The sequence below is a fragment of the Heloderma suspectum genome, chromosome 4, assembly GCF_057233095.1.
Source record: "Heloderma suspectum isolate Gila_16-S chromosome 4, 16-S_ref, whole genome shotgun sequence".
Classification (NCBI taxonomy): Eukaryota; Metazoa; Chordata; class Lepidosauria; order Squamata; family Helodermatidae; genus Heloderma; species Heloderma suspectum.
Genome location: NC_139461.1, coordinates 14205072 through 14214752, shown reverse-complemented (window position 1 = coordinate 14214752; position 9681 = coordinate 14205072).

Below are 9681 nucleotides of genomic sequence, written 5' to 3'. Positions count from 1 at the left end.
TCGGCACTACCTTTGTAGCCAGTCATTCACCCGGAGTATTTTTCGTTCCCTTTCTATCCCTCTTCTAATTACTGGAAGGATGGATGAGAAAACTATCTGGGCCCCAAAGTTCTGGAGTTTCCTTCCCAAAGCTTCAAAGTCTGACGTGATTTCTTTGTAGCTCCGCTTGGCGGTATCATTTGTTCCCACATGGATGAGAAGAAAGGGATACCTGTCAGTGGGCTTTATGAGTGCAGGCAACCTTTCAGTCATGTCTCTAATTCGTCCTCCAGGGAGACAACATACCTGGCGGCAAGTCCATGGGTCTTCGCGACATACTTGGGTCTCGATCCCACACAGCAAGGAGTCTCCCACTACTACCACTCTTCTCTTCTTCTTCTTGTAGGCCTGGCTTTCATCGCCTCGGTTTGACTGACCTTTAGCCTCTTGCTCACTCTCATGTAGGTTCCCCTGTGATTCTTCCTCTGCAGGCTGTCCTCCAGTCTCATCCGCAAGTACCTGGAATCGGTTCCACAGCTCCACTGCTTCCACTGGTGCAGAGTGGCGTCTAGTTCTTCTTCTCCTAACTGTCACCCTTTTCCAAGGAGTATCCTCTACTCCATTTTTCTTCACCTCAGCATTTCCCACTGCCTCATCTTGCAGTTGCTCTTCAAGCTTCTGGTCTGCCCTTTGCTGCTGTAGTTCCCCCATTCTGTCCAAGAACTCTACGTGTTCTCTTATTCCCCGGAGGGTCGACAGTCGCCGCTCCAGTCCACTTACTTTTTCCTCCAGCAGCGTGATCAACTTGCACTTGTTGCAGGTGTAGGCCATGTTGTTCTCAGGCAAGAAAACAAACATTGCACACACCTTGCAGGTCACCACCACTGGAGAGTCTTGTCCTTCCATTGCCTCTTTTCCCTTTTTGTGTCTAGCTTTGTGATTGTTCTAGACTAGCCTGTGCCTGCTCCTCTACTCAGTAGAGGTTAAAAGCAGATGTATGCTAAGATAAGGAACTGAAGGTAGTGTTAGGTGGGATGTTATAAAAGGTGGGATTTTGACCTGGTTGAGCAGAGTTCCGGGGAAAACATGAAGCCCATCAAACGTGATTACTTCAGCTCTGCCAAGCATGCCTGCCAGTTACGTAAAGATAAGATCTCTATAATGATTGTTTTGTTGGTTGAGAGGAATAGAAATGTAATGTCAATAAGAACATGCGAGCTTCTCATATGCTTCCAAGCATCTGGTTGTATTGTTTGTACTAATGAGTCTTGCTTGTGTTATCACTGCAATGTTTTCTTATTCTCTAATGCTGTTTCAGCAATAATATATGTTTTGTGGTACCACTTTGTGTAATTCGGCTTGAGGGTGCTTTAGGGACCACAACCCTTGAATTACTTCTTGCAGCCCAGAACGCTCAGCTGGAATCCATACATCTGTGGCTAAGTGGGGTCTATCCATATAGCTGCAGTTTTCTGTCTTGTCCAACTGAGCCACACACACCTCGTCAAGTAAGAGAAGCCAGCTAGCCGAATGGAACAGGGATTGTTTACTCATCTCATAGGCACCCGTTTTACCCTCTCCACTGGAATTATCCCCCGAACTCGAAACTGCTGCCCGGTCAGAGCCAATGTTGCCCTAGCAGCTTTTCATCTCTCCCCTGCAATGAAAAGGGGAGGCAGGAGCAGCATCTGGATGAAGTTTTGGAAGAATAGCTCTCTCTGCATAGTAGCAGGGGGGCTGGATTCCGGGGCTAGTCTGCCAGAGCTCAATCATCACTCAAAGTTGTTATGAACCTCCTATCTAATTAGGAGAAAATAGGGCTGATGTGCTCCACTGTAGTTTATGGATTAAGAAATACCAACATTATTTGAGGAATGGATTGAGAAATATCAACAATATTTGAGGACTTGCAAGATCTGTTACATATCTGTTGAATGTCAGTAGTCACAACTTAAGAAATTCTGCTTCCTGATGAGAGGCAGATCAGGATCAGTCAAACAGGCAGATGAGTTTCATGAAGGGAAGCTCATTATCTGGAGTCACTTTGACCCAAAAAGAGACTGCTGGACCATATCAGGGCTGGCCACCATCACCACAAGGCAGCACAGCAGCACAGTTTGATTTCGCTACACTATTTGCATTCCCCTTCATTTTCGCCGTCATAATCTACGTAAATATTTACGTAGATTAAAAGGGCAAAAATAAGGAATGCAAATGGCGGTGGCCGTAGCCGCTGCCATTTGCGTATGCGGTTTTGTTTTGTTTTTTACCCACCCAGCCATGATAGACTACGTAAAGATTTACGTAGCCTATCATGTCGTTTTGTTTTTTTAAAAAACCTAGTCATGATAGGCTATGTAAATCTTTATGTAGCCTATCATGTCTTTCTTTTTCTTTCTTTCTTTCTTTTTTCTTTTACAAGATTGGAAATGGAAGATCCACCCCAGGTGAGTCTCGTCCCGAGGGGGTTCCGTGGGGGGGCAGGCCGTTCCACCACAGAGTTCGGGGGGCCGAATGCCCTGGCATTCGGCCTCACCGTGATCTGCGGCGGAATTCTCTGCCATCCCTACCCACCCCAAAAGCAGAGGGGAAAGGCTGCCTAGAGTCTAAACCTCAATAGGAAGTGATCTGACCATGACACGGGGATAGATACTAATTCCCCCACTTTCAGATCACCATCCTGCCCAGTTGAGAAAACCAGATCAAGCGTGTGTCCTTTAAATGTGTTGGGCTGATGCCATGTCGAGACAGCCGCGTGGTTGTCATGGTGTCCATGAAGTCCTGAGACACCTCGGATACAGCAGCCTTGATATGGAAGTTACGATCCCCCAGAACCATCATCCTAGATGTCCTCAACACCAAATCCAAGGCCACCTGTGTCAGCTCAGGCAGGGAGGCTGCTGGGTAGGGGGGTGGGTGGTACACCAGCAGAATCTGTCCCAGATACCCAACACAAGGTGCAGACACTCAAGATCTGCAGTTGATGTACAAGAGAGAGGGAGATCATATTCCTATAGACTACAGCAAACCCCCACCCAACCCTCAAGTTGGTGTTGGTGTTGCACCGACTACACAGGAGGGCTCAGCTGGGAGAGAGTAACCCCCCCCCAGTTCTCCCCCCCAGGTCTCAGTAATACATACCAAGTTGGTCCTCTCCTCCACAATCAAATCATGGATGAGGGAGATTTTGTTTTGGACAGACTTGGAGTTCAGCAGCAGCTGCATGAGACCTAAGGACAAGCTGATAAGGCAGACAGGAACCATCTGGTTGGAGGAAGAACCAGAAGAGGTGATAGCTGTAAGGTGTCTAGCCCCTCTTCTCAACCAGACCATTAATCCCCCAACACCATACCTGTCAGGATTGATTCTGAGACTATGGAGATAGTTAGCACTTCCGATTCAGAAGGGGAACAGCCAGAACCGGGGGAGGCATCTTCCCGAGCAAGTCCAGATATGGATAGGCATGCTTCTCAGGATGCTAACACCCAGATGACTGGGCCTGGAGTCCCCCTTCTCCATCCCCAGTGAGAACCCAGGAGGAAGAGGAGGAGAAGGAGGAGAGCTCAGGGTGTGACCTGAGGGATGCTAGACTGCGGAGCTCAGACGGTTAACCCAGTTGGCCATGCGTGAGGATCGACATAGGGAAGCATCACTGGAAGGGAGGGGTTTCCCTCTCTAAGTTATTCTAGCCAGCAAGCCCTTGTTCAAACTGCTGGCAACATCGTAGCTCCCATTTGGATCTTCTGTTGTTATTCCTTTATAGCCTGAGAGTCTTCAGGGATTTGCATCTGTGATGAACCTGTTGATAGTGAATTAAAGGCATGAGACTGAAGCCTCTCTACCTGTGTGTGTGCGTGAGGAAGGCAGGGGCCAAAGGAACGTGACAATACATCCCCCTCCCATGACCACAGCTAGAGGGGCACCCCTTCCCCTCCCAGATTATCCAATGAATTCCCCAGGCACATGTTAAAATATAAAAGTATATTAAAAAGGGTATAAAATAGAGACCCTTGGGCCTCAGCCCAAAGCTAATGAGGAGTAGGTGAATGTCCACATTTGCTACTCCATTCTTCCCAGCTGCTGCCCTGTGCCACTGCTAGTTGGTGGTATGGTATCCCCTGGAAAGGCAGTACAGCGGGTCTTGCATGTGTGTGTCCAAGTGTGTGTCTTCATGGGTGAAGGTAAATGCACCCTTAGCGTCGCCCTTAGCATGATGCAGAGGTGCGTGCAGAGGTGCTGCCTCTGGCAGCCCCTCCCTTTTGCACCTGGGGAAGAAGGAGTGGCTGGACAGCAGTTGTCAGGCTGATGTCAGACCAGTGGGGGAAGCCACAAGAAAGCCAGCTGCAGTAGCACTCCCCACCCTAAACACACTGCAGCTCTCTGCCCTCTGCTGCTCCTGGTTGCTAGTATGGTATCACCAGGGAAGGTGGTAGGGCAGCAGCTCTCATATGCATCTCCAAGTGTCCATCTCCAATTACGCATCTCCAGGGAAATAATGTTCCAGTCCGTGAATCCCACCCCCCACCCCCGGCCTGGCTCAGCACATGCTGATTACACCTCTAATCTGGCATAAACGGCCCCTTTACAGCCACAATTTGCACAGATGGACATTTATGAACAAGGATGAGCTGCCGTTTTCCCACAAGATGGTGGCCCAGGAAGGCCGTGGGCAGGTACATGTTGCATGCCAGACCACCCTGTTTGGGGAGGCACAGCGAAGATGGGCAGCCAGCCGGCAGCCAACTGGTGAGCAGCACACAACCCAGAGCCTGGTGAGTTCTCCCATCCCTAGTCCAGGTAAATGGTCTCATTCAAGGCTCCTTGAATGTACCGTTACCACGGCTTCCTTACCCACCTTGCCCAAGAAAGGAAGATAAGTGCAGCTCTATCACCCCATTTTGCAAGATGACTGAGACCACCCTCTCTCACACAGAGGCATTAATCCCTCCTGGGACCCAGCCAGCCCATTGCTCTCTGCGTGCTGCTACTACCCATTTAGGGCAGGGGTCGAACAAACACATGGTGGGCCACATTTCTCCAAAAAGCTTGTCCCCAACTCCAGCCCACAGTAACTTGAAGTCATCTCACAAAGCAGGCTGAGATGGTACACTACACAGATCAACCAACTGCACTGTATCTATGTCATGATGGATGCAACCAGTTTTATGTTCAAAGTGCCCAGCACAACTATTACTAAGGGTTCCTGAGTGCTGGGGTGCCAATAAAGGCCCTTCCTGCCCACCTCGGCAGTCAAGGGCTTCCTTGACAGCCAGTGGAGGCAGGATGGGTTCCGGCATGACCGCCCCCCAGCACTCTGTCCATGGCCTCCTCAGGAGGAGTGTTGGGGTGCTGCTGAGGCTCTTTCTGCCTTCACCAGTTGTCAAGGGCTCCCTTGAGAGTCAGCAGAGGCAGGAGAAGTCCTCCTTGGCAGCACTCCCAGCTGCTCACCAAGCTCCAGTGTCAGCCCCTCATGGCTCAGAGAGCGGGGGCTGGGAGGCTGGAGGGGGGGGTCTGTTGGGTTCCACCCCCTCTTCATTGTCCCACACCATCCCTAGTGGCTGTGCACAGGAAAGCGTACATTAATTCAGCTATTCTATGGCAAGGATGGCAGAAGCAGTATTTCCCATATTATCGGCCTTGGTGTGTTATCTCACAGGGATTTCCAGAGTGTTTGAAGGTCTACTCCAGCTTGGTCAGCGGGGTCAAGTAGGGTCCCAAGGAGGCCAGGGCAAGAGCAGTGGGGTACAGCACTGATCCTGTGTATGAAGGAGAATTATTTATTTTATTTCAATATACATTTAAATTTGATCTCTGTTGTTCTTTTCTTTGCTATTGCAAATATGGATGGGAATCTCACTGTCAGAAAAGATTGAACCTGCCCACTTCTCCTATCTAATGCAGAGATTTTGTGGGTTACAAGTAGGAGCTATGACTACGCCTAAAAAGTCAAGATGCACAGATGTGTGTTTAAGATAAAAGAACTAGAGCCCTATTAGGGTTAGTGGTAGAACTAGGAGTAGTGGGATGACCAGGTCCAAAAATTTGGATGAGGTCATCAACAAAAAGATTATAAGAAGCAAAGATTTGACCTGATTGCCCAGAGAGATCCTGGGAGAATGAGAAGCCTACCGAACACAATTGCCTAAGCGCTGCCAGTGATGCTTGCCAGATAGGTAACTATAAGATCTCATTGATGACTGCTTTGTTGGTTGAGAGGAACAGAACTTTAATTTTACTAAGAATATGCTAGCCATGATTTCTACTAAGCTTCTAATCATCCTAATTGCATTGCATGTAGTAATGTATTTTGCTTGTTTTATCATTTCAAAGCTTTGTTATTCTCTAATACTGTTTTGAGCAACAAATATAAATTTTGTGGTACCAAAATGTGCTGTTTGGCTTGAAGGGTGTTTCAGGGACCACCACCCATATAAATTAATACTTGAAGCCCAGAACAGATTCATACATCTGTTGCTGAGTGGGCTCTGTCCTTATTGCAGCTGTTTTCTCTCTTGGTCAGGTGAGTCACAGACACACCTGTTCAAAGAAGAGAAACCAGGCAGTTGGATGGACCAGGAATGGTCTCCCATCTCACTATGAATGTGGGCAGTTCCAGCATAATAAGTTCTGCTTTGTGACAAGAGGCACATCAAGCTCAGGCACATCAAAAATGTGGAAATGTTGGAATTAGTAGTCCGCATCTGTAAAAGGGTGCCGAGAATATGGCATAGGCAGGGAAGGGAGTGGTAGCCCAGTCAGACAGAGGAACACGAGACTGAGTCTGAAGAAGACATACTTTTAACTGGAAGTTTAATTAAAGAACGTAGCTTATCACAATCATGGCTTCCACTTGTTACACAGAGAGAAAGCATGGTGGAGGTTCTCCTAGCTCCATCATGCAGGGAAGAAAGAGAAGGTGTGGCCTTCTTCTCGGCAAAGAAAGGAACATACCAATACAAAAGGGTGGCGAGGGGGCAATTATTCATTTGTTACTAGGCAATGCCTACTATCTCCACCTTAGCCACTGATGGAGCGGTTCATTCTGGGAATTCTTTATTTATTTTTATTGATTGATTTAAAATATTTTTTGGCCGCCTTTCAGGGCAGAAGCCCTCCCAAGGCAGCTTACAGCAATAAAATACATAAAAGCAGTTAAAATATCAAAAGTGATAAAAACAATAAAAATAACAATAGAAGCCAAAAATAAAACCAGCAACAATCTTAACTGCAGTACCAGCAACAATAGCAGTCATATCACAAGAAGGTCAAAGTAAAATAATATGTTTTCAAGGCCTCCTTAAAAGTCTGCAATGGCAGACCTCCAATGGCATCTTTTTCCATCTTTTTCACAAATACTCGACCGGCCGCTAGGGATGTATGAAACACTTACCTGCTTTCGTCCAGGGACATCCGTGTGGGGGGGGAAGTGCTCTGTCCCTCCCCCGAAATCCTCCCCGGCTGGCTCCGCTCCGTGGCGACTCCGCAGAGCTGCTGGCTGGGGCCACCCGCAGCCAGACATCCGGCCGTTGCTGGGCTGTGCAGGGACACAAATGGCAGCCACCATAGCCGCCATTTGTGTTCCTGTCTTTTGCCGTGATAGTCTACATAAGTATTTATGTAGTATATCACAGCAAAAGACATGGGCGCAAATGGCGTAGCGGCCGCCATTTGCATTCCTGCCTACGTATATAGGCTACGTATATATTTATGATAGGCTACATATATATTTATGTAGCCTATCATGGCCTCCGCAGGGACGCAAATGGCGTCCCTGCATTAGCCGTGATAGGCTATGTAAATACTTACGTAGCCTATCACAATAATTCGTGGGAAGGCGAATGGCGGCCACAGACACGGCAGCCATTCGCAGAGCACCGGATGGCCACAAACATGTAGGCTCCATTCCGGGCCCATTTCAGGGTGTGGCAGGGAGGGTTGCTTCATTCTGCCATGGATTCTGGGGGGCCGAATGCACTGGAATTCGTCCTCCCTGGAATCCGTGGCGGAATTCTCCAACATCCCTATCGGCTGCATTCTTCACAAGGTGGAGTTTCTGAACTGTCTTCAAAGGCAGCCCCATGTATAGCACATTACACTAGCCCAGCTTGGATGTGACTAGTGTGTGGATAACTGAGGCTAGGTCCATCGTGTCCAGATTGGGCCACAGTTGGCATACCAGCCTAAGCTGGCAAAAAGCACTCCTGGACACCACAGCCACCTCGGTTTCCCCAGTTAGCTCAGAGTCCAGGAGGACTCCCAGACTAAGCACTTGGTCTTTCAGGGGGAGTGCATCCCCAGCTAAGACCAATTGTAAACCTCCATTCAAAGTAGGGATGGCAGAGAAATCTGCCACGGACTCCAATGAGGCCAGATTCTTTAGAATCCAGCCCCACTGAGTCCACAGTGGAATGGACTGCCCCCCCCACCCCATGAAGGCCGGTTGGGATGGATGCTACCTGGCGGTAGGGATGTACAAAATTGGCCTTACCTGGCTCCGCCGGGTTCCGCTGGGGGGGGAGGCGCTCCGTCCCTCCCCCCAGAATTCTGGCCAGCCAGCTGTGCTCCGCAGGAATTCTGCAGAGCCGCTGCCCGGCTCCGCCAGCAGCCAGACATCTGGCCACTGGCTAGCAGTGACGCAAATGGCGGTGGTCGTAGCCGCTGCCATTTGCGTCCCTGTAGTCAGCCATGATAGGCTACGTAAATCTTTACATAGCCTATCACATCTGACTTTAAAAAAAACAACCACACAAACGTACGCAAATGGCGGCGGCTATGGCCGCCGCCATTTGCGTTCCTTATTTTGGCCCGTCTTAGTCTATGTAAATATTTACGTAGACTAAGACGGCGAAAATAAGGGGAATGCAAATAGCGTAGCGGGCGCTATTTGCATTCCCCTTATTTTCACTGTCTTAGTCTACGTAAATATTTACGTAGACTAAGACGGGCCAAAATAAAGAACGCAAATGACGGCGGCCATAGCTGCCGCCATTTGCGTACACGCGTGTTTTTTTTTTTAATGTCAGACGTGATAGGCTATGTAAAGATTTACGTAGCCTATCACTTTTTTTTTTAATCTAGCCATGATAGGCTACATAAATCTTTACGTAGCCTATCATGTCTTTTTTTTTTTTTAACACGGGAAATGGTGTCGGCGGCAGCCAGTCGGAAGACCGGCCGCCGCAGCCGCCGAACCGCTGCTGGAGCCGCCACCGGAGCCACCACCACCCGGAAGATCCGCCCCAGGTAAGTCTCATCCCAGGGGGATCTGCGGGGGGGGGGGCAGGCTGTTCCACCACAGATTTCGGGGGGGCCGAATGCCAGCGCATCCCCGAGATCCGTGGCAGAATTCTCTGACATCCCTACCTGGCAGCGGCTGGTCTGGGTCCTTCGTCTTCGTTCCCCAGCCATCCACTGCCAGGCTGCAGATGCAAATGGAGTCCAGCATTTCAGACGCCATTTGCGTCCCTGCTCTTTGCCGTGATAGGCAAAGAGCCTATCCGGGGGGAAGGATGGATCGCCTCCCTGCCCGCAGACCCCTTCAGCAGATGGGTAAGTAGGTTTCATACACCCCTAATCCGAAGTAGTTGGTTTCCCAACCCACAGGACCTTCATCTTGTCTGGATTAAGTTTCAGTTTATCCCTGAAGGCTTAGAGTGCAAAGTCTAGTTAACCCCTGCATGCATACGCATCTCCTCACCAAAA